We start from the raw sequence: 25,220 nt of genomic DNA on the forward strand, positions 1-25,220 counted from the left end.
TCCTTGACTTCCTTGGGCATAGAGTATTTTCGTGCCTGCCACACGATATACGCATGCAAAATGGTCATTGGCAGAGGAAGCTCTCAGTTAATAACTGTGGAAGTGCTCATAGAACACTAAGCTGAGAAGCAGGCTTTGTCCCAATGAGGACGTTACGCCAAGAAGAGAGAGAGAGAATATCTCGCTCTAAGGAAAATAGATACAGTACTGATTCGCTAGTTGAGTCACGACTGCACCCCGATTTGCGAATCGTGTTCATTAGTTGGGGTAACTGACAACTGATGCGCTCTCGACAAACACAACTGACGTGAAACACGTCACGAAATACTCGCATAAATACACAAACATTTTGCATATAGGAGCTGCGATGCGACGGAGATCACACGTTAAACTCGTTTTGACATTGACAGTGCTTATTAGATGGGTTTTGCCCCAACCAGTGAACTTTGAACCATATCGAGACAGTCCATCTAACGAGCCACCAGCGAACAAATCGGCACTGTACATAATTCCAAAAAAAAATAGATTTGGTTAAACTATTTTATCAGCTCGCGATTCGACCGCTCGGGAGCGTTGCCGTCGTCACGTTTCCCGAATTAATATCGAATTCGCTCGTGGTTGCAGAATACTGAATTTGTATCTTGTTAAGTAGGCGAATAAAATGATGCCCCCCGAGCGTTAACGCAATTCCAACGATTATTGAAACAGAACTTTTTGTGATTGCTCCTGCACCCAGAAACAGCGAGACTTTTCTGGAAAAAAGCTACGACGTGTAGTGTATCCCACTTAAGAGGAGATCATTTGTTGTTCATTCATATTCACGATCTAAAACAAACTTATACCACAGACAAACATACGTATTAAGGACCGCACAATACATAAGTTTGCATTGTGATCACAATTTTGACCGAATACCCATGGATGAACTAACAAATTAATGAAAAAACCAGGCGCAATTAACGCTATGTACTCCAGGATTAACACTCGATGGAAAGCAAGTAGAGTGTAACGACTGTTTCTCTGTGTATGAATCTGCGCTGAAAAAAAAAGCCCAACAATCTTAAAAAAAATGATATTGTCTCTGCTCCTGAAATATTGAACTTTGAACTTGAGCAGAGTCGAAAGTTCCGGTTGTTGGTAGGAAGCATGGATTGCATAAACACGTTCTTTTAAATTAAATCTTAAATCTATCACAACACATATGGGTGCCATACCAAATACTGCTAAATCTGCAAGGCAGTCGTAGTATAGTTGGCAAAGCGTTCATATACTGAACAAGAATCGTAGGCCGCCGTACACTTCCTGTTGGCTAACATATCTCCACGTACCGATATTTAGTAGTTTTACCCTGAGAACAAAACAAACGTTCAAGGAAAACAAACAACTGAAAGTTCGGCTTAGCGCATTTTGTGAGTAAAAAAAAGTCATAATACACAAAGGCACAATAATTGGATTATTCGTTTGGCAAACTCTTCGCCATTAAAGTTTGTATGAAGATTTAAAATTTAATGCTAACAAGTTGCGCCTTGGAAAATATTAAAAAAAAAAAAGAGTAAGTACTGTATGTTTGTCTAACAATAATCAAGCGGCAAAGATGTTGCCGCTGAATATATAATCCAAAACACTAACTTAAAATTGATTCCAAGGGGAACAATTTTGTATTGCAAATATTAATTTGTTGAAAATGAGAAGTGAACAGTGAGATATTTTGACATAATTGATTTGGCAGTGATTGTCTAGTAGAAGTTGTTACACCAATTGGGATAAGATTTAACTACATAACCAACGATTAAGCTCCTGCATGTCTATTGCGAGATCCTCATGACCAAACCAAAGGTGTTTAGGGTCGGTCATCGATATGACCTATGGCGAGAATATCATCGAGATGCGTTTTAACATTTTGAACACCGAACCATCCGCCGATGTTTCCACGAACTTGTGTAACAGGACATCACATTCGCGAAAAATACGTTCATGAAAGCAGTGAGTTCAGTCGCTTCCAAATACGACCAGAGCAACGGGATCACGAATAGGAATACGAATCATGACGAACACATACTGTGCACCATTCCGTCTGCCGATATGGAAGAAATAGACACTGCATCCGGATTATGATCTTATCTATTACACTTGTCCCGATTCACTCACGTGTGTTCCAATCCCAGGAGTTACGGAGTAAGAGCTAGAAATAAGCAAACATTAGTGGTTTGCCTACACGTAATATGAAACATTGTCCCAGTGCATTCCAGGAATTCGTACGGCGTTTTCATTACACTAGAACCTGGTTGAATCTTGCACTGGAGTCGTGGATTTTTTTTCCCCAGTAACGATCAAGTGTCGCATTATAGTTTTTCCGATAGAATAAAAGCAGCCGCACAACTTGTGGATGTACCAGCATCAGATACATCGGAATCCACGAAATTTTCACCTCGGCATCGATAACAATAATTACTAATTATTTTGTTACTAGAAGAAAACTTGATAGCGAGTATTTTGTTTTGATTTTGACTTTCGGAGACTGATCGCAAAAAAAAAGAGAAAGAGTAAAACGTCAAAATGCAAATATATGCTAGGGGTGCTTATTTTTATCGCCCAAAATTACGATCAATTTTCAGCTTCGTCGACACTATTTGACATGCATATTTACACTGTAAAATATATTCACTCATTAAATTTGATAGAATGTAAATTATGAAAAGAGAAAAGATATTATTTAAGTTTAAGATACAGATTGTCGCTCTCGTCGCTCTCCGCAACATCCCGGGACCACGGCTGTCAAACGGTTTGTTTACACGGCGCTGCTGGCGATGGAAGGCTAACATGTGAAAGCGTCTGAAATAGAATATTTCCATCTCCATACTAAGTGACAAAATCTTTTGAATTTTCAATAGTAAAATTGATGCTGCAAGTAATCCGAACCGAGTATTAATTATGGATTTTTTTTTTCTATTTGATTGTTTAACAACTATTAATGAAAAAAATAATTTATTTAGTTTAATGAAACTTGATATCCGCTTGTGCGAAAAAGTATGTTAGGATGTAACCAAATGTTGGGATAGAAGCATTGAGAGGCAAATGAGACACTAGGGATCCCAATGCAAATCGCGCTGATTGTCGTCGATGATCAGCATAATCGGTGTAGTGATTTCAAAACATCCACATTCAGCTTCGACAAATATGTACCTGGCATGTTGCGGCGCCGGAACAATGGTTACACTAGCGACAATCTTTGTCTTGTACTATAATATCTTTTGAAAAGAGATCTGAAACTAATTCATTATTGATTTTGAGCATGACTGTCACGTTATTTTAAGACCCCATTAAAATTTGGAACACTTAAATATTAGCGCGTTTAGCTTTTATTAGAGTCCGGCGGCAGTCGTTCGCTCGCAGGGCATACCTTCGCAGTGACACTCGCAAGGCAAAACAAAAGCACTTGGGTTTCGCGAAGTGACGGATATTTTTGATTGTATTTATTTGTGATGAACGGCAAGAGTGGCTCAGTGAGCTGAGTGTGCTTGCTGTCAAATCCCATATAATGGGATGGAATTCTATTGGAATCTGGAGACGCTGTTTTAGTTAGTAACTCTTATATCTGAAGACGAAGGCTGATAATCACCATATTCTGATTTTTCTCAAGAGTCCAAGAGGCATAATAACTAAATCAAATCAAAATGTTTGATTTCACAGACATCTCGTAACGCTGTGCATGTACTTTTATTCTGAAACTTAGTAGTTTTGAGCAATAAAGGGCATTTAGTGTTCTCTACTGAATGTTTATGTCTCTTCCTTGGTGTAGTTTTTATGAGGAAACTTGTGTATTCCCTTTTCTGGGAAGTTCTAAACAAAGTAAATGTGTTAGACTATTTTGTTTTTTTCTCTTTGTGCTAAAAAAAATCTAGAGAGAAGAGGGTGGATGTGTGGGTGCGAATGAGCTCCAAATATTTAGTGTGTTGTCTGGTGTGTCAAGTGCTGAACAAGGGCTAACTTCTCAACGCAAAGTAGCGCCAGAGAAATGAGCCCCCTGTCGTCAGCGTCTTCATGCTTCGGCCTTTTCTCATCTCGCAGTCGGCGTGGTAGGACGTGCAGTTACCGTAGCAGCTCATCGGCCGGGTGATTCCTTTTCTGATTGATATTCAGAAATGCACACAAACCATCAACCGTCAAATCGGTTTGACGAACTGCCAAATCGGTTCGTCAAACAGCATCACACACGGTCAAACACAGCACCAACTCAACCACCAACCTGGGGGCGGAGTCAATGTAGGTCAAACCGTTTGAGTAGTGTGTAGGGTGCCTAAGATGTGAGAGGACGAACAGCAGCATCCACCGGGACGCACACTTGTCACAAGCCCGAAGGAAGCCCCGAATCCGCTTATCACAGTCGTACCAATCCAGACAGCGTCCAGCAGTCGTCTCAGTACTGTGTTTGAGACAGGCCACATTTTCCGCTCCTAATGTATCTTCTACTGCTGACTATGAACTTGCTGATCTTATCGCACAACTTCGAGTGTACTATCAAAATATCAGTGAACTTCGCACCATGATCGATAAGTTCTTCGTAGCAGCTGCGGAGGTGGAATAGGGGAATTGTGGGTAAAATAAACAGGGGAGGTAAAATGAACAGGTTGGTGTTTTATAGCAAATAACGTATTTTGCTATAATACGCATATTATAATGTTTGGGTTCTGTGTGATAATGTAAATCACTAGGGGTACTCAAACTCACTAAACAGATTAAATTGCTGCGTAAGCCATGATTTTTTGCTTATTTGAAATGTTTCATGATTTTGAGAATGAAATAAACCAGCGAAACATTTTTTGTCTCAAGAGCAAACTTATATGTCTCTGACAGATTTTGGGCCGCTGAATCTGAACCCGGGCTCAGATTTGCTCCAGCACGTCACAATTTCTAGCTATACATCAATAATTTAAAGGGCAAAATATGCTAGTTTGGACTTTTTTTTGACTGCAAGCCATTAGGCATGGAAATATTTTTTTAATCAATCAAAAGGTAACTTGGTCAATAAACATCTATTTGAACGACCCATGTAAAATATTTCGTTTTACCAAATCAAATTTTATAGATTTAAGCATTTTATGTAAGTAAGTAAACTTGCATGCAACTTTTGAAGGGTTACTTTTTTTTAAGCACTTAACATATTTTACAGCTATTTTGTCCACTAGGGCACTACGTGAGCGATTCCTATTGGCGGTTGCACTTACACTTTGTACAGCGCCTAAATGTATTCTATTATATTCTTATTCTACTATATCGAACTGGTTTGCCTTTGTGCTGCTTTCACTTTTCTACCCTGTCCTTGGTAGAATGATGAGCACGATGATGAAATGATGTGTGGCTGTTGTTCCTTTTCCAGTCCGATTGAGAGTCGTCCATCATGGGTTGCCGTTCAAATTATCCGGGCCCGCTTGAGCTATGAGAGCTCAGAAAAAAGTCAAGTGCCAGCCGCTCTCGGGGGGAAGAGCAACTGACGAAGTGCCGGGGCTGGGATCGAACCCATGACCATCCGCTTATGAAGCGAACGTGTTGCCACTGCGCCACGGGCCCCGGCAAGGAGGGTGACTTGTATGGAAAATATCGTACCTAACATAAATCGCTTAAAACGATCAAATTCGATTTGGATAAACAAGATATTTTGCATGAGTCGTTGATTTGTATCATATTCTGATTTATCGACCGTTGATTTGGATATTTATTGACCAATTTAGTTTTTGATTGCTTAAAAAACGCTTCATAGTTTGCTATTAAAAAACCCCAACATCGCATATTTTATCCTATGAATTGAGGTACAGTACAAAATTGTGACGTGCTGGATCAAATCTGAGCCCGGATTTGGATTCAGCGGCCCAAAATCTGTCAGAGACACATAAGTTTGCTCTTGAGACAGACTAAAACTTAATTTTTGTTACGCTGTTTAATCAAAGATTGCCTTGCTTTATCGCGACATTTAATCAGTTTAGTCGGTTGAAATCGGTAACACTACCGGTAGTAACTTATGTGGTTTTTATATTTGGCCACTTCCGGCGGGATACCCGGGATCGGTTCTGGGACACTACTCTCTTTCCCAAATATGATATGAAATTTGTTTTCTATTGTTAACCAAATCATAAAAGCCATTTTATGTGCCGCATGTATGGGTTTGGTTCTCTTATACATATTGTTTAGCAGTGTATTTTGCCACAGAAAGTAAGTATTATTCCTATTATTCTTTCAGGAATAACAGTCCAACTCAAATAGAGCTTGCTTGGATATTTTGTACTTCAGTTGAATATATTAAATATATTAAAACATTAAATCGGTTCTTTAGCGGAATATAGAACCTGGCTAACAGAGCTAATTGGTTCTATATCCTCTAATAGAGCTGCTCAAAAGCCACTTTTGGCGCATTATTCGGCTGATATACGGCCATCTTCAAAATTCCGTACCAAGTCTCTGGAGCGAGAGTTGTCAAAAGTGAGACAAAGATAAAAGAAAAAAATGTTTATCTTCTGTTCTTTTCTCATTTCTTTTGCTTCCACTGAAGTTGTTTTTTTATGCTTGACCCAGATTCCAGCTCATGTCATCCGGGTTCCTGATCGAAAGTCCAAATTATTTTGCGTTTCCCATCTGCTCTATCATTGCACCATGGAATCAGTGTGATTAAACTTAGTATTTAAACCATACAAAATATAATAGTTTGGGTATCTCGACGGTTCAAAATGATATGGGAGGGTGATGTGGTCAATTTGGTGGTGGAAAACGCTGGAAGAGAAAAGATGCAGGAGAAGCAACATGTATACTAATGGTCGGAAAACGTTGCAGCTCCTCTTCCGCAACGTTTTCCGACCGGAGCTGAAGTTTGTAGAACTAATAAACTGCAAGAATCGTGTCTAGAATCACCACATTTGCTTAAAAGATTCCATCACAGAGATCTCTGTGATTTCATTATCTTTTAGCATTCCGAGCAGCATTCGTCGAATGACAACAAAAATGATCATGTTCCCCCGATTCCAATCCGTTATGTTAAAATGTATTAGCCATGACCGACTTGAGCTTGTTTTGGTCGAAATCAATTTTGACTGACATAAACGTCATGTACTCCAAGCCCTGTGACAGCACTGACAAACTTCTTTACAGCTTGTAGGCTTCATATAAGCATACAGGGCTTATTTTAGTTCTTACTGTTTATAGTGCTTATAAGCAAAAGGGATTGTTATATAGAACTTTTTAGCACTGAAGAGCTGTTCAATGACCATTATAATGCTTAGAACAGTGCTTAGTGGTTACCTGGGTAGTTTTATGAAGGGAAAAGTCCATAAACTATAGAAGTGGACCTGAAACTTTCTTGCCCGTAGTTTTAAAGAATTGTTGCACGGAAAACTTTGGATTTGAAGTTTTTTTTTTCAGCTCCAAAATACAAGTAAAAAGCTTTTTTTTAAATTAAATCCATTCCTGAATACTACACGCATCGGGATAGACTAAGAAATGTCTTGCGATCACCTTACATATCATTATATGAATGTTATAACCACTTATTTGCTCTATTTCTATTAATTTCAAACCAAAGTAGGCGCAAATCGAAGTAGGCTGTGTTTTCTTTGTACATTACTTATCATATTAATCTTTTATTTTAAGCATAATTGACTTTTTTGTTTGCCTTGCGCCACAAATCCCAAATATGTAGCAACATAAGAAACAGTCGTAAGAATGTCAACTAAAATTCCTTTTTATTTCATCAGAAAAAAATGTTGGATTTTTTTGGGGAACACGTTAAATGAAAGCTAAAAGTCCATATTTTCGAATAATGGCGGATTTGGCGATGCCTATTTTTTGTGATAAACCATCACCATATACAGTGGTTACTAGATCTGCTACTAGCCACTGAGTTGGTATCGAGACCCAATCCAACCGCCGTAGCGGTTAAAATCGCTGATGCCGCCGTATCAGTAACCATTGCACGATCAAGCAAAGTAAGTGCTTCATTCTTTCATGGTTCAATTTTCTGCTGTTTTGGCAATGGTTCACTATAATCATAAGTGGCATCATCCCAATCAGAATTTGCATCCGAAAACTCACTATCTTGGATCGAATCTGCAGGAAACGAGCCAACTTGAGTTATTTGAATAAAACTGATTGAAGTTAAGATACATACTTGTTACGGATTCCGTCCCCGGAAGGGATTTTTTAGAAGATTTAAATCTGGATTCACCTCGCGAGACATCGAAAACCACTGGTAGATTATCCCGCCACTGTTGCCGCTTCAGTTTGTAACAGGATTGAGACTTCTTACGGTTTGCAAGTAATTTCCGCCACTTTGAGAAAAGGTTGCCAATTTTTTTGCTAATATATGGAACCTTTTGGGGCTGCCGATTCTTCTCTAATCAGATGTTATGAACGGCCTTCGCGACTAACCTACTGCTTGCCGGTACTGTCATGTTTTGCTTTCTATGGTAATGGAAGAACACTTGAAGTACGTTGCGCGTTGAAGGATACTTGTCTTTTTGAAAAGAATCCCGGTACGAACCGACATTCCAAATCTGACGATTCATATTGATCGTTGAATCTTGGCAGAAATCTTGGAAGAAACTGAATGTGTCTCAAATTTCAATTCAAAGATTACTTTGTTTTTTATTAGTTCGGTTTTAATTTGATAAGTTTTTAATCAAAGCCTGAATTTACTATGCTATGCAACGCACAAACATAGACATTTTGAGTAAACTTCAATTCGTTGATGGATTACGACTGTTCTTGGTGTATTCTTAGGAGAATTTCTTGGCTTTTCAGTCCGATTGTGAGATCAAAAACACCTTATGTTCTCTTACTAGAACATAAGGTGTTTTTGATCTCACAATCGGACTGAAAAGCCAAGAAATTCTCCTAAGAGTAAACTTCAATAAAGAAATTTAAACGAAATACAACAGTGGCATCAAAAGATTTAGTTTAAAAAAATCTTTTATGGGTCTTGATCATATGACCTTCAGATTCGCTTTCCTTAACCTTACTGTCAGCACCATTAAGGATCGACGATGTTTCAGGTGATAGCATTCAATGCCATGTATAAACCCAGTTGACTTTGATTTCACACGAAAAATTCGTTTGGCTACCCTATGTGTTTTCAAGGTATAGCGTGACAAACTTTCAATTATTACTCAATGAAAATGAAATCCTACGTAAAAATGATATATGAACGAAATGTTCGGAAAATTTAGACGCAATTGATAATTAAATTAGTCACAAAAGTGCGGAAGTATTTTAGCTAATTTCATGTGCACAAATAAGAAAATCATTCATTTTTTACGCGTTTTTCGATCAAATACATATGTTTAATAACAATAAAATTAGCAGTTTAAACACCACAGTTTCTTTAGCAAAGTAGTAGATAATAGTTTCAACTATAAGCTAACGATGTTTTTGGTTCATGTTTGGAGTAAGTTTCAACGTATCGAAGCATTTTTCTGTAAAAATGACCAAAAAAACATAAAATCAATTTGATACACCTCTACACTTCAAATTTTGTTTGCTGGTATTCAGCGAATTTTGCTGATTTTTTTTGTGCTGATTTCATTCAGCAATACGAATTTGCTGAATATCAGCAATTATTTTTCAACTTGCTGAATCATCAAGCAATTTTGACAATTGATCAGCAACGTTGTGCTGAATTTCAGCAAAAATTTTGCTGAAAATCAGCAATTTATTTTGCTGATTTTTTTTGTGCTGGAAGCGTTTCAAAAAATTTGGTGTGTAAATCTTTATCAAAATTGCTCATTTTTGTACCAAAGACTTGTTTTGGCATTTGGATTCAGAAAATGATGTGACACGAGGTGCTTAAAAAAAGTGAACAGGTCTATACTCGCCGTGTTTTTCATATTACCCCCAATTTTCATATGACGTCAATGTGTTGATGGAATCTTCGATATGTTTATATATAAATGTAATGGCGGCATTGCATAGTCACTATCTTCACTATCGCAATCAAAAACATCATGCTTCTGTTTAAAACTAACCCATTTAAAACTTTTTCCATGATATATTATCTGCCGTAGAATGAAAAACCAGCCAGCTCTATATGTGTCACGCTTGAATGCCGGTTGTTGTTGTTCCAGTATCCGAACCGAGCCGAGTAGAGACACTGATAAATGTTGTGTATACCTTACCTTCTCGTAAAGTAACACCCAGAACAACAACTGGCTGCTCCTCCAAAACGGACAGAAGGAGAAGAGACGCACGAGTGGTTCCAATATAGGTCAGTTGATCATCAATCGTGGATGGAAGAAACGAGGCACCAACATGCGATTGGCTTCCTCGCGCACCGTACCCGGTTCCACCTTCTACCACCAACCAGCAGAGTTGGTTCGCAAAAATGGTAAGAACCACCGACGACGATCAAGCTGAATCAACAGCCGCGTGGAGCTCGCTCAAGGTAAAGCAGCGCGCTTGCATATCTACGCAATACATGGTGGTGACCGGGGTGGGACCGAGAATTAGTCGGTTTGAAGAATGCCGAGTAACCACGTTTTCGAGCAATATGAACACCGAGAAAGGCAATGTGCTGCTAGGTAGAAGAGAAATGTAGCCAAGCCCCGGGATTGATCAATCGATCGTATCGTTTGGTTGCGGCGTCGCGCGGCACACTCACTCGCTCGCACCACCCCGACCAAGTGGTTCGTCGCTTCTTTTTGAACGGGTGAGTGCGTCGTCTTTCGAACGTCGGATCTGAGTGAGTGCTAATTTGCCAGTGTGTACCTCTATACTTCTATGTGCTCTGGCCCGTATTGTGGCTCGACTGGCAGATTCGATTGGGAAATGATTGAGGTCTTTTGTTTTACCCATGTTCGCTTCCTATTCGAGCGTTCCTGGTGGGTTGGGGAGGGCTCTCGCATGATACCCAGCGTGGACGGAGAACCGAATATACCGGGAATGGTTGTAAACGCAACGAATCAAGATAGGTACCTTCGTATCATAGGTCACTGTTGGACACGCTATTCCTGGCGAGGGATCGTAATTGGGCGGGTGCTCCATAATTGGCCGTTGGCCGAGGCTTGTTATTTGTTGTTCGGACGTTTTTTTAGGTCAGCGGGTTAGGTTATAGATAGGTATTGAATTACGTAAAAGACTGGTTATATGGGTCCATTTCCGTGTGCGATATTTGATTAGTAGCGGCTTTCTTTACTGTGTCTTGTAATAAAATTCTTCAGCAGAAAATTACGTACGATATATCTATGGAATGATCTTGCGTATTTGCGAGATCACGCTTGGTCTGTTTCGCTTACTAAGCTCTCAATGCTCCAAACCTTCACCAGATCATGAACGGTGGGGTGGTAGTTCGTCTTCTTGTACCAACTAGATATGTGGTGAAAACCAATTTTGTAGAGTTGCCATCTATCCTTCCGACTTTGGGCACCTTCTGCATGCTGTTTTGTCGTACAGCGCATTGTTGTCAGTCGTAAGCAAGGAACCGAATTCTTCCACTACGTCCACTGCCAAGTCTTGCCCTGTTTCCGAATGTTCTGTCGATGTCAGAAAACAAACAAATTGACCGGATCGATTGAAAATCGTACCCCGGCTGCTAGATCTGGTACTCCGCATGACACCCTGAAGGCACGAAATTCCATCACCCTGTCGAAGTCTCCGTCAATATTTGAACAAACTAGAGTGTGTTCAATCGATCTTTACGCAGTCTTGTTGTCAGTCTTCGTCGCAGATATCGTTGCTTTTATCAGTCTTGTAAGCTTTACGGTAAAGCCGTTCTCGTCCATTATTTTTTTATAGCTATTTTATTTTTTGAAACCATTTGTTCTAGGGTCACCCTATGAAAACTATGGGAAAATGCTCCAAATTTGGTCAAAACAGTTTAAACGCTTTATCATTTTTGTTTCAAGTTTCTCATCAAAGTTGTCTAAGAACCAGTTTTAGAGCTTGCAAATAAAAAAGTTTGCTAACCAATTTCTTGGAAAATATGGATCACCCTAATTTTCATGCACATTTTAAAGAGGGCCTTATTTTTAGGAACAACTTTGTAGAAGGCCATATTAATCTAAAAAATGATTTGAAGGCGCTGAATGCATCTTTCCTCGTAAATCTGTTTCGTGGACCATTGTGCACTCTGACTGAACATAAAAATTGAAAATGTTAATCAACAGTGTAATAATAGAAATATCAAATTTCAAACTTCCTGCTCACATTATACACTACTCCTATTAACTGTTGTACTACTTGTGCATTATTTTTCATCAAATATGTAAAAACTTGAGTGTGAACTGTAGTTGGTTGAAGATTTTCCAAAAACCGTTCAGTCAGAGTGGACTAAGTACAATCAATTACTTAGTAATTTCTCGCTTCCCAGCTTTGTTTTACGTTTTTTCGCGATCAATACAGAGCGGTGCTGTGATGAATAGTTATTCAGATTTATGGCAAAAATTCAAGAACATTTGTTGAAAAACTCAAAACTTATAGAGTAGCAAACTTTAAAGTCGTTTTTCTCGAAATTAACCCTAAAAGGGATACCTTCATGACCTCAGTTTCGTCACCTCGCTGAGTGTGTTCCATCAAAGACGAGCTCTGAAAGGCGCCTGGGGTCCAATGGACCCCAGGTATCCCTTTTAGGGTTAAGTAAAAGACACATGGTCCTCTCTGACTTAACGCCGACCATTTGGAATGTGGGAACTTCAGGGCGATCACTATTTTAAATGCTGCCTACAAAGTGCTATCCCAGATCATCTTCCGTCGTCTGTCACCTAAATGAGTCCGTGGGAAGTTATCAAGCCGGCTTCATCGACGGCCGATCGACAACGGACCAGATCTTCACCGTACGGCAAATCCTCCAGAAATGCCGTGAATACCAGGTCCCAACGCCTCACCTGTTCATCGACTTCAAAGCGGCATACGACAGTATCGACCGCGCAGAGCTATGGAAAATCATGGACGAAAACGGCTTTCCTGGGAAGCTGACTAGACTGATTAAAGCAACGATGGACGGTGCGCAAAACTGCGTAAGGGTTTCGGGTGAACTATCTAGTTCATTCGAATCTCGCCTGGGACTGCGACAAGGTGACGGACTCTCATGCCTACTTTTCAACATTGCTCTGGAAGGTGAGATGCGACGTGCCGGGCTCTACAGCCGGGGAACGATTTTCACAAAATCCAGTCAATTTGTGTGCTTTGTGGATGACATGGACATTATCGCCAGAACATTTGGAACGGTGGCAGAGCTGTACACCCGCCTAAAACGCGAAGCAGCAAAGGTCAGACTGGTGGTGAATGCCCCAAAAACAAAGTACATGCTGGTAGGCGGAACCGAACACGACCAGATCCGTCTGGGTGGTAATGTTACGATAGACGGGGATACTTTCGAGGTGGTAGAGGAATTCGTCTACCTCGGATCCTTACAACAACGGCTGACAACAACGTGAGCCGTGAAATTCGGAGGCGCATCATCAGCGGAAGTCGGGCCTACTACGGGCTCCAGAAGAAACTGCTGTCGAAAAAGATTCACCCACGCACCAAATGCACCATGTACAAAACGTTAATGAGACCGGTGGTCCTCTACGCAAGGATACGAGACATGGACCATGCTCGAGGAAGAACTGCAAGCACTCGGAGTTTTCGAGCGCGGCGTGCTAAGGACGATCTTCGGCGGTGTGCAGGAGAACGGTGTGTGGCGGAGAAGGATGAACCACGAGCTCGCTGCATTTTACGGTGAACCCAGCATCCAGAAGGTGGCCAAAGCCGGAAGGATACGGTGGGCAGGGCATGTTGCAAGAATGCCGGAAAACAACCCTGCAAAGCTGGTGTTTGATACTGATCCGGTTAGCACAAAAAGGATTGGAGAGCAGAGAGCACGATGGGTGGACCAGGAGGAGCTTGACCTGGCGAGTATGGCGTGTATTATTGTAAATTATCCCGAGCAGAAGGGAATAGCAACAGCATAATAAAATGTGTTATTTTGGAAAATTAACTGAGTAGCGGAAAGAGTTATTTTCATGTTATTTACATAACATATCCTGTTATAAACTTGTCTGTCATAAGCGGCAAAATAACAAATATTATAACAAAAAAATGTTCCTCCAAGACCTGTTTAATAACATGTTTTGTTAGTTTCAATAACAACTTAATAACAGCGAATTTTGAAAATATTTCAATAACAAATTTTGATATGAATACGTTATTGATAACAATCTGAAAACAAAATTTGCTTTTTTTACAGTTCCTCACGGAATGCTGTGAACAACGAAAATCTCGAATGGTGTAGTTTTGATTGCAAAGCTAGTTACACTGTGGTGCATAATTGATCGGACAAACGCCGATTTTCATACAAAATGGCCAAGTTTGAGATGCTGTAACTATGGTTTGCTTTGATGGATTGATCTCAATTTTTGACACGGAACTACAAATATGCTGAATTTTGTGTATACAAAGTATAAAATGTTTTCGTTCACAGGTCGGGCGTGGCAAGGCGTTGAAAAAATTGCAAAAGTGATCGGACAGCGGCACGCGTGTAAATCAAAGGGGTACCGCTGTCCGATCACTTTTGCAATATTTTCAACGCCTTGCCACGCCCAGACCTGTGAACGAAAACATTTTATACTTTGTATTCACAAAATTCAGCATATTTGTAGTTCAGTGTCAAAAATTGAGATCAATCCATCAAAGCAAACCATAGTTACAGCATTTCAAACTTGGCCATTTTGTATGAAAATCGGCGTTTGTCCGATCAATTATGCACCACAGTGTATGTTGTAATATTAATGATCAAATATTTGTACTAGTCTCAATGACACAATAATAACTGAACTTGTGCTACAACAAAACATGTTATTGAAATATAATTTGAAGAAAATGTACCAAGAGCACGATCATTACAAAATAAGATTGCCCAACAGAACATGTTATGGAACGGTAATGACTTAATAAGTTAATAATAACAAACCGAGATATAAAAACAGGTTTTGTGATTCCGTTGTTATTATTTTGATATTTTCCTCTGCTCGGGATGTCTTGTCTCAAATGTGATGTTGAACAAATAAATGTATGTAAAATCAACTCTCCAAGAGCATCTTAGGATGGGCCGCTTTCGTCTTATAGGGGGTTTATGGTTGAGTTGATGTCGTTATGTAGATCAAATTGGTTTATGTTTGGTTTTAAAGAACAGGTGTTGAAGAAATTTTCAAAAGCATTATAAAACTAATTTTGCTACTTGGGAAGCCGTTGGGCGCTGATCGCTGAATTCCTCCTCCTGGCCTACCTGAGCGTTGATCTAGACATCGTGGCTTGTGCAGTGGTCGAACTCGCGTTGGAACTGCGCGTTGAATGATCCTTGTCATCATCAGTGCTTGCCAGTGGCGTAGCTAGGAATTTGGGGGCCCGGTGCGGAAGCAAATTGGTAGGCCCCCATGAAAATTACATAATATGTACATATTTTACAATGATAAATCTATACATTTAACTGTCGAATAATCTCACTGTTATATTTTGTACAAAACTTTGAAAAAATCTCGCTTTTTGTACTCAGTATTCTAGTGATTCTGGCAATGATGGCCAACGGAAGGTTAAAAATTATCTATCTTATCTTATTTTCTGTTTTCCTTCATGATTTTTTTCGGGAGCGCGAGATTTTTTTATAAGAATTATGCTGAAAATGTTTTAACAATTTATTTAGAAATTGCACGAAATAATCATTTATAAAGCGTTCAGGCTAGATTACTTTTTTTTCTTTAAGAAATTTTTCTTGAAGAATAATTTGTATTCAAGAAACTTTTAAGTTGTAAATGCAAGGATATCATTCAGTATTCCTCTGAAAGCACTCCTTCATGGATTGATATTATTATAATTAGCCTTATTAATGAGGCTTTCAGTCCCTTGGCTGGTTCACCTCAGACGTGCAGGAATGTTTTCAAAATACTACAGAGTAATTCAAAAAGATTATTGCAAAGGCTTCATCGAGTATTTCTCGAAATATTAGTCCAAGAATCTATCAATTATATTCTGAGGATTCATCTAGAAGATCATCTAAAGAATTCTTTCAAAATTCCAGAAAAAATAATAGTACAAAAAAAAATCATCTATGATTCATTTAGAACCAGATGTTCTTCCAAGAAATTACATCGGGATTCCCTCAGAGGAAGATAAGCCTTTCTAGAGTTTATTTAAACATTCTTCCGTTTCTTTCAGAGAATCCTGTTAATATTCCTTTGGTGATTTTCCATAGATTCTTCAAGTATTTCTCAATTCTTCCCTCAAATAACTCTTTTAGATTTAGATCAGAGATGAGCCAGCCTAGGGCTGCAAATCTCTTAAATAAAGATAAAAATAATAATAACTCTTTTAGATATTTCTCCAATAATTAAACTTGGAATTTCCCCAAGCATTCATCACTTATCTTAGTGTCCTTTTAAAGATTTCTTAAGAATTACTTCCTAAGATTACTTCAGAATCCCACCAAAAATTCCCTTTTCCAAAAAAATCTTCAAGGATTCTTCAAGAAGTTTCTCTAAGGTTTTACTAAGAGATTCATCATAGGATTTCTACATTAATTAAACAAAATCTCCAAGGATTCCCACTGAAGAAATTGAATTAATTAAATTAAATTAATTAAATTAAATTTTTAGATGGACTTCTGTAGGAGTTCTGTAGAAATTCTTTCGAAAAATCCTTCTGCACTTCTTCTAACGAATTTTTCAATATCCATCAACTCTAGGAGTTTTCTCAAGAGTTCCTTCAGGAATTTTTGCTTGTATTCCTCTGGGCACTTTTCAAAAAAAAAATCTACTTCTCCAGAATTTATGATTGATTCCTCCAGAATTATTACGTTATTTTTAATATAATCCGTGCTCACTTCTAAAAAATATACAAAAACTAGCTGTACCCGGCAAACTTTGTCTTGCCTACTGCGTTTTTTGACGTTTCAAGTTTCTAGGCAAGACCAAATCCCCGGTCAAAATGTATGGAAGATCGATTTTCAAAAACTCTCAACTTTTCCATGTTTTTTGCCTCATAAACCTTCCTTGGGTAAAAACTAACAGAACAAAACTAAGACGACCAAAATCGGACTTTCCGTTCGCAAGTTATGCGCGGTCCCACGTATGCCACTGCATTTTTATATATATAGATAAGAAACAGAACAAAAACGCTTCATTCCATTGTTTTGAGTGGGATAAAAATGGCAGCATAAATGGCTATATAGTACAGAAACAGATATCCTATCTTATCAAAACAAATAACTTCTCCAGAAGTCTCTCCAAGGATTTAGGAATTGTTCTAACGTTATTCAAAATTCTAAAGGATTTCCTTTAAGGCAGCCTTTAGAAATTGCTCCCAAAATTCCTTCAGGATTTTTTCCAGAGATTTCTTTAGTAATTCTCTTGCGATTTGCCCGAAGATTCGTTCAGATTTAATTCAAGTATTCTCTTAGAGTTTCTTCAATTGGTTTCATTCATTCATTCCTAAACTGATTTTTCCAGGTATTTTACAAATAATTTTGTACAAGAAATCTTTTGGGGTCTTTTTATGCAAGGATTTCTTCATGTATTTATTTAATTACTACTGTAAGGGTTTTCCGGAGACTCTTACACAAATTCCTCCACGAAATTCCATAGGAATTCCTCCAGGGTATGCATTGAGGGTTTTTGCTAGATTTTTTTTAGAAATTCCTCTAATAAAGTGTAAGGAGATGATGAAGGACTGAGAAATTCAGAATGCCAATAAATAAGCAGGCGGGTAAAAACGAGTCGATCATGAATTGACGTGAGTTATTGGTCTAAGTTTGGTTCGCACAGACGCTTATCGAAAGGCGTCTTCAGATGAAAAATTACGTTTCTTTGAACGATCATTTCATTGTAGTTTCATCAAATTACTACAATGGCGTAGTTGGTAGGTAAAGAAAATCCGAAACGAATTCTATCGAACTTTATAAGGCTTCTGATGGACAAAGGCAGATAGCCATTTTAAATTAAAATATTAGTAGTCTCCGACGGAAATGGGCGGAGATGAATAAAAAAACCTGGCTTCTGATGGACAAAGACAGATAGTCATTGAAAATTGAAATAAAAGTAGTCTCCGACGGAAATGGGCGGAGATGAAAGTCATTGGTTTCTGATGGAAAAGGGCAGAAAACCAGAATAACGCGTTTCACTGACAGGCAAAACTTCAATGAGTTGACATTTGCAGTTTTAAAAAATTGCATTGATTGGACACTGAAGGAAAAGCGACACATGAATCAAATTGAAAACATAGTGTTTTTTAAAGTGTATGTCTATTGTGCAATATTGATGTAGTTGTGCAATATAGATATTGTTGCGTAATTTGCGTTTATTACTAATAGCTTTAGTAATGCCAACAGAATAAAAAAAAATAAATAGAATAATAAAATGAACTAAGTAATGTTAAATTTAAAAGGATGAATTAAGCTAGCAGGTTCACAGATGTATTAGGGTGCCTGTACCAGTTATCGCACCACCTAAGAAAAACTATTTCTACAAAAATAAGAAGAAGACCGACGAATGTAAACAATAAGTCAAATGATTGATTAGTTTTCATACTTTACAGGAAAAATATAAAAAACGGAGCCAAAACTACTTTTTGTATTTATTACGGCGTGTGCCAATGATAGGAACCCTGTACCAGTTATGGACACATTTGTTAATTTGGGTTCCACTTCGCACTATTTACATGCATTCCTTATGGGAGTTGCCATAACTGGTACACTATTGCGAAATAGGGTGCAAGGAGGCCGAAAAGTTAAGGAAAATGATTTATTTCTACCATAATTTGAGCAAATTGTGAACTTTGAATGGTTGCAATCATCTTTTGTGATCGTGATCTGTTGTTCACGATTTTTTTTCTAGTTGATTTGTATCTTTAAAGGTTGAAAATGAACTATGGCGAATTTGAGGTACTATAGCCATAACTGGTACACAGAGCCTACTTTCAGTGTTATCTGCTGACGCGTTGCTTTGCGTCGTTCCTCAGTGGCAACGTTGTGTAGAAAACGTACCGTTGCTTGGATACGAGTATGTTGACACAGTTTGTTAAAAAAATAATCTAGACAAATCGTTCATTTACCAAAATCTGCATCGAGATTTTTCAACGTTTGCGATTATGGGAATAAGAAAATTGAAAAGAATTACCAACAACTGAACGCATCCGAAAAAAAAAACCTGTTGGAGTTGGCGAGAAATTGGCTTCAAAAAAATATATATAAGCTAGGCTAGAAGCTTCCATCGTGAAGAACAATTCTGTGAGAGCGAAAGAAATGGAAAACGAAAATCGCGGTTCACCATCATCGGTATAGAGAAAATTCCAAGAATACTCTTATAGGAACTTTGGGATCAAATCCAATCAAAGCATTTCCCAAGAATTTGCCAAAAAAAAACGCCAAAAGATATTGAAAGTTTTTTTCAGCTAACTCACAGAAAACTCGCCGAATAAATTACCAAAAAAAAAATGCCAAAATGAATTACCCAATCAATTCCCGTAGGGATTGGCATAGAAGTTTCCAGAAAAGTGTTAAAGTTATTCCGAAAGTTACTACCAGAGGAAAGTTATTACCAGACGAATTGTCAAAAAAAAGTCAGTGAAAAGTTACAGACGGAATTCCCAACAAAAATTTCGTAGAAATAGAAATCTAAAGAAGTTCGTAGAAATAAAAATCAGAAGCCATTTTTGTAGCATTTTTGAGAATTAGTTGAAGAAGTTTCCAAAGGAAATGCCTAACAATTAATCAAATATTTCGTCCACGGAATTTTTCAGAGCAATAGCCGAATGGATATTAAAGATATTCCTTGACGAATCTGTATACGGGTTTCCGAATTAATTACTGAAAAAGATAAAAAAAAAATCCGAAGAAATACTTTAAAAATTGTAAAAAATGATGTAAAAAATCTCACAGGAATTGCTCCAAGAGATTCTACTGGAATTCCTCAATGAATCCTTCAGGAATTCTTCCAAGGTTTTTATCAGCTTTTTTTCTATTGATACCTTTAACGGTTTCTTTAGCGATTACACCAGTTTCGTCCAGATTTCTTTCACGAAACTTCTAACGAAATGTTTCTAACGATTTCATCAATATTTTTTACTCAAGTGCGGAGCTCTAAGGACTCTTTCTTGGATATCTTTTACGATTCATCTGGGAAATACTTCAAGGACTTCTTTACAAATTCCTCGAAGATTTTCTGCGAAAGTTGCAACAGCGATTCCTTAGGAGACTTCTTCTTCAATTCCTTGAAGGATTTTCTTCAGTATTATGTAATCCCAAGAATTCTATAAAGAGTTTCTTAAAGATATCCACAAACGATTCCTACATGTTATCTTCAGCATTTTTTTCAGAGGAATACTTTGGAGTTCCTTCAAGATTTTTTTAGAAACTTCTTCAATGGTTCTTTTTGCACTGCCTCACACGATTTTTCTTGGAAGTCCTTTCAAGGATTTCTTAAGAATTTGTTCAAGCATTTCTTTAGTAATCATACCTGCAGGGATTTCCTCATAAATTCCTCTAATAATTTCTGTAGAAAATCATTCAAAGATTCCTTAGGCAATGTTTTTAAGTCCTTTTCACAATTCGTTCAAGAATCTTTTAAGAAATTCCAGTAAAAATTTAATCTTTTCAACAAGGATTTTGTTTTTCAAGTTACGTATAAAGATTCGTTCATGAATTTCTCGAAGTTTTTCTTCAGATAACCCTCCAAGGATGGACACATTCATCCCTAAAGAACCCCTGCACAAATTTCCTCAGGGGGTCTTACAGAAATTCACCCAAGGCCTTGCGAAAATTCTTTTAAAGATTGTTTTTTTTATTTGCACCAAAGAATTTGGAATTCTTTGGGGTTTCCGTCATTGATTTCTTGAGAAATTATCTAGGCATTTCATAATTAGTTCTTCCAAAAATCCCTTTGCTTACAGATTTTTTTCATGAATCCTTTAAGTAATTACTCATAGTACTCCTAGTACTTGTAGTACTAAATACTTCATAGTACTGTAGTAATCCTTCCAGAACATCATCAAATATACCTCCAAAACCAACCCAATGATTCTTTCCTAATACATCTTAGAATTCATCTAGGCGATTCTTAAAGATTTTTTTTAGAAATTTCAACAAAAAATATTACGGACATTTCTACAAGAGTTCCTTCGGGAATACATTCAAATTTCTTTGGAAAATTTCCCAAGGATCCATTCGGGTATGGCTTCAAAAATCTCAAAAAATCATCAAATATATTTTCCAAGAGGAACTACTGCAAGATTCCTTGTTGAAGAGATCTCTAAAATCATTCTTGGAAAAATTCCTTGAGGTCCATCTGAAGGATTTCTTGAAGAGTTTCATGATATAATCCTTGAATGGCTTTGTGAACGGTTCCGAAATGGTATTTCTGAACGACTGCTTGAAGAAATTGTTACAAAAAATCTCAAAGGAATTCCTGAAGGATTTCTTGATAATTGTTTGAAGAAATTCTTGAAGAAATGCCAGGAAGAGTTCCTGAAGCAATCATTGTAAGTATTCGTAAACCAATGCTTAGAAAGTTTTCTTAAGCAATCCCTGAAAAAAGTTCTGAAGTAAATCATAGAGGAATTTTTGTAGAGGTCTTTGAAGTAACTGCCTGATAAATTGAAAAATATATTCTTGCCCGAAGGAATTCCCGCAGAAACCCTTCAAGAACGTAACATGCGTTCAGTTCTTAATTTTTATAAATGGGGCCCCTGAATTTCAGCTGCTATCTTATGCTTAATCAACACCTATGTTTGGTTCTGTGGTTAGGATATCAGGGACATTTTCATAATGCTCATGAATTATACTTCCATATCGGTACTGAATATCGTAAAATTCAATTTTGATTTCGAACACATTTTTTATTGTATTTTGGGGCTCCTGCAGGTGCAAAGAGTAGTCATCAAATTAATATAAACAAAACTAACGAAACTACATGAATAAAGTGTGTACATTTATAATTGTTAATAATAGAACATCAAAATAGCCATCTGTGTTCCCCATTCCAAAATCTCTTGATAATCACGAAGAGGTCCCTACATACCTATCAGCAGATCGGCAAGTATTTAACTTATACTTATATGTAGGAATCTTTCGCTAATCACAGAACTTTATTCAAACTAGGCCCCCGAATTCAGGGGGCCTCCAAATCAGGGAAGGTTTATAACACTAGACCTGCCCTGATTTGGAGGCCCCCTAGACTCGGGGGCCCGGTGCGGACCGTACCCTCCGCCCCCCCCCCCCCCCTTGCTACGCCACTGAGTGCTTGCAGAGTGTGGGCTATGCCAGCAGATTATGCAGAAGTTGATCAATCGGCCCTTGATTCTCAACTTGCACATTCTTTCGCCGATCGGCCACTAGCTGTTTTCAACTCGCATGTGTTCTTGCAGTTCTGGTAGATGGTATGATTAAGTATAAACGTTCGCACCATGGATCCTGTCCAACAGACCTCCTGCAGCGCTACGATGCCGAACCCGTGGTTCTTTAGTAGATCGGTGAGAATGCGAATGCTCCCAATGAAGTTGAGAGATCAGCAGTTTCACGAATCAAGTTTCCCATCGCAAGTCTTTTTTGTTCTCTGGGGTCGTTTTAACTATTCGGAAAATCAGCACCGTTACAATGTTTTTATTCGGATGGCTCGTAGGGTCGGACACCAACCCCCTAGTTTCCGGAGACCATAGTGCACAGTTAAGCTTAGAGTCCTTCCCTGGCACTCGGACGTCGATCAGCCACCCCTAACATGGAGATCAGACGCTGTTGTGAGCCGTTTCTCTTTGAGAAAAGAACCTCACGTTTGCAGAACCAAACATCTACCCCCCTTCCCCGCCAGCCTACGACCAAAGTTCCTACCGGGGTTGGTTACCCGATCTTCTCTAAGGTGTGCACAAGGTAGTGGATGGAGTCGATGTTAGTCGATAATGTCGTACAAATGCTGTCTATCAATCAAAAAGTGGTCAAATGAGATTCCATCTGCTGTAATAATATCCAGGTGTAACAATAAGGGAGGCTGTTTTGGAAGAAGACTCTACGAAGTTGAAGTTTCGGCCCTTGATCCTTGACTTGCACATTCTTTCATCTGGCGGTCACCATCCGTTTATGTGCCTTTTCAGATGAGTAAGTATAAGTACGTATATTGTATTTGCAGTTTTCAAAAAAAAAATGTACTTTAGACTAGTAATGTCTCAACCACTAGATTGCATAGCAATAACAACAATAATCAAGTTATAAAGGCTTATGAAAATTAATGACTTGCATGGCTAGTTTTTTTTACTAGGTCGTCAAAAGTAAACTTCATTCAACCAACCGGCCACGAAGATCACGATCATCAAATCCCGTCCGGAGAGAGAAATCCAGCAGAGTTATGATCAAGTGCGACTCATCGGTCACAGATGCAGAGAAACAACAGAGCTACACGCGCGCTCGTCGCATTCTAAAAGTGAGCAAGACGTGCCCAACTTGACCCACCAAGTTCCCAGCCCAGCACACAGTCGCTTACCGCCACTCGCCAACCCAAGACCCCACGACATTCCCAAGCGGCGGAGCAGGTGACCACCGAAAGAACAGTTATTTCTCGTTTTGTGTTTTTCTCTCGGCTTCGTCATTTGTATTTTATTATTTTTGTGGTCCAGCGTGATGGGGGTTTGCCCTCGTCTGTCGCGCTTGGCCCCCCTTCACAGCATTTGCCGCATGATGACGAAAACCGACGACGACGAAAGGAATCCACACGCCGGTCACCACCATGCATACCGAGGCGATGGAACATGACCCGGCTCAATCGTGCGTCCCGATCTCAGTCTCAGATCATTTCTCGTGAAACTGTTTCGGTTTTGCTCTTTTTTTCCTTTCTTTTTCGGCAATCGATGGCGGTGGCCGCGGCAATCGTTTTCTCAGCGAATAGAAGCAGTTTAAGGCTTGAGATGCACAGTGGTTCAAGTTTACCATATCTTGACAATAGCTTTGAATTCTACATATCTGCCATCATGACGTGAATCAAATCTTACGAAAAGAATTGAATTTTCTCATCCGGTTTCAAATCAATATCAAAATAAAATTTGACTCTTGGTATTAGTTAGAAGTCTATTTCAAATAGCAGTTTTTTATAACAAAATAAGTGTTCATGCAACCCAATCTTGGCAATATTAACACTGTTAAAGAATTAATTGATGCTGTGGCGCAACACAAGAGACCTGACAACTGCTCGCAGCTATCCAATCAATATTTTTTCCAACATTTAAAAACCCAATTGAAATTAAATACAAAAGTTAGATATTTGCCATTCAAATAGGAAACTGAACCCCTGTGTAATGCTGGTTATCCACCATACACAAATTCCAAGAACGATTTTTACACTTTGCCGGGCTGGCTGATGGACTGACTGGTGAATGCTTAGTCCGAAATGAGAGATGATGAGGCCTGTTTCTAATTTTGTTTAGCCTGGCACACTTGCCCCGCGAGAGCGTTTTAGGTTCTTTGCGCGTAGTCATCATCGTTTAACTGGCCGCTGAAAGGAAAAAAAAGTGAAACACACATAATCGTTGTCCATTTTGCGAGTTTTATTAAAGGGAGCAGAATAACTTCATAACGAGCTGAAAGCCAGGTTTAATTGTTGATGACGAGTTCAGTATTTCTTTTGTGCCGAAAAGATACACTGTCAGAACGTTAGGTTAGATTGAAAAGATAAAACGTGTCCATTTATCGAAAGCGTATCTGTTGATGCTGAAGAGACTCTGTCCTACAGTTAAAGGATCAAATATCGCTTATCATTCCCATTATCAGTTAACCCATATCCGCCCAGCTCCCAGCGTTATAGGATAGATGCCCCGAACGTCCAGCGTCCTATAAATAGGACAGTCCTTTTGATGTGGATATCTCCAAAATTATGCAAAATTTTAGAATACTTTCTTCAACAAAGAAGATGTTCTCCACATCCATACCTTGCTCATAGTGGACAATATAGTTTGTGACTGGTTCACTAGGTGGTGTGAACGATGCTGCAAAGATTACATATTGTCATTATCTATGAGCTTCATTTACAATATGAAAATAATTTATTTCCCTCGAATCTTGACAATGGTTATTATTTTATAGTTCATTTTTTCGGCAGAGTTGTTTATCAATACATGCAAAAGTTGATGTATGTGTGATTGTATGTTTATATGTTTATATGTTTGTCTACTTGTATGTTTATATGTACGTACGTACATATGGGATGGCCAAAATGTTTGGGATAGGCAACTTTTTTTCT

This window comes from Aedes albopictus, chromosome 3 (genome assembly GCF_035046485.1).
Source record: "Aedes albopictus strain Foshan chromosome 3, AalbF5, whole genome shotgun sequence".
NCBI lineage: Eukaryota > Metazoa > Arthropoda > Insecta > Diptera > Culicidae > Aedes > Aedes albopictus.